At 19.6% G+C, this 1,418-nt stretch overlaps 1 protein-coding gene across 1 annotated transcript in view; it reads right to left on the reverse strand.

The window, feature by feature from the left end:
- Nucleotides 1-1,418, reverse strand: part of LOC107494963 (2-methylene-furan-3-one reductase-like) — an 8,358-nt gene that overhangs the window by 2,492 nt on the left and 4,448 nt on the right. The gene's annotated exons all lie outside the window — the stretch shown is intronic.

The raw sequence follows: 1,418 nt of genomic DNA on the forward strand, positions 1-1,418 counted from the left end.
TTAATTCAAGTGATAAACGGCTAAAATTAAGTTATTTTTGTTTAGAGACTCACCCATCATAACTAGATACGCAACCCGGGTTGAATCCGGATTAATCATACAGGACGGGATAAATAAATATATATATATATATATATATAGGTGAGGTCTCTGGTGGCCTAAATAGGTGGTTAAGTATGGCCAAAAGATTGACTAACCTTTTAATAGATGACACATGGCAAAGAATTTATTCATCATACATTTAAAGAGAATGTTGAGTGTAGTAAGTGCCATAAATTACTGATGGCAAAAAGGGAAATGCAATGCAAAAAACTGTTTTTGTCTTTTGGACCTTATAATAATTAAACCAAAAAAACTCTTGCTACTTTTAATTTAAAAAAAAATGATGATAATAAAAAAGAGAGATAGTTCACAAAAAAGAAAAAAAAAACATATAAGATGATGAATTACTTTTTTTTAAATATATTATATTTGTGAAATATACTAATTTAATTATACATTTTTATTCATTTAAAAATAATTTTATCTATCCATAATAAATTTAAATGTTACTAAGATTTATTTTTTATATTATTATATTATAATTATTTGAAAATAAAAAGATTAGAATATATTAAAAAATTATACCTTCGTAGCTTTTTGTTATCAATTATTTTAATTTTTTTTCTTTTTGTTTTGTTTTATAATTTCGTCCACTTTCAATTTTTTTTCAATGTAATTATTGCTCTTGAAAAATTATTTTAAAAACAAAAACATTAATATCTTAAATATGTAATATATATTCGATTTGTTTCTTTTATCTGGCCAGTTTAATATTTTTTTAAAGTATTACCTAAAACTAAAAAAATAAATACTTATATGTAGTTATTTTTCTATAAAATTAATAGTTGAAAGCTATTACATAATAATTTATTCAAAATTTTAAATATATCAAATTATCTAAAATAACTATTAATTACATGTAAGTATTAATTTTTCAAGAGCAACAACTACATTGGAAAAAAAATTAAAAGCAGACGAAATTATAAAACAAAACAAAAAAAATTAAAATAATTGATAACAAAAAGCTACGAAGGTATAATTTTTTTAATATATTTTAATCTTTTTATTTTCAAATAATTATAACATAATAATATAAAAAATAAATCTTAGTAACATTTAAATTTATTATGAATAGATAAAACTATTTTTAAATGAATAAAAATGTGTAATTAAATTAGTATATTTCACAAATATAATATATTTAAAAAAAAGTAATTTATCATCTTATATGTTTTTTTTTTCTTTTTTGTGAACTATCTCTCTTTTTTATTATCATCATTTTTTTTTAAATTAAAAGTAGCAAGAGTTTTTTTGGTTTAATTATTATAAGGTCCAAAAGACAAAAACAGTTTTTTGCATTGCATTTCCCTTTTTGC

Source organism: Arachis duranensis, chromosome 6 (assembly GCF_000817695.3).
Source record: "Arachis duranensis cultivar V14167 chromosome 6, aradu.V14167.gnm2.J7QH, whole genome shotgun sequence".
In the NCBI taxonomy this organism is placed as follows: domain Eukaryota; kingdom Viridiplantae; phylum Streptophyta; class Magnoliopsida; order Fabales; family Fabaceae; genus Arachis; species Arachis duranensis.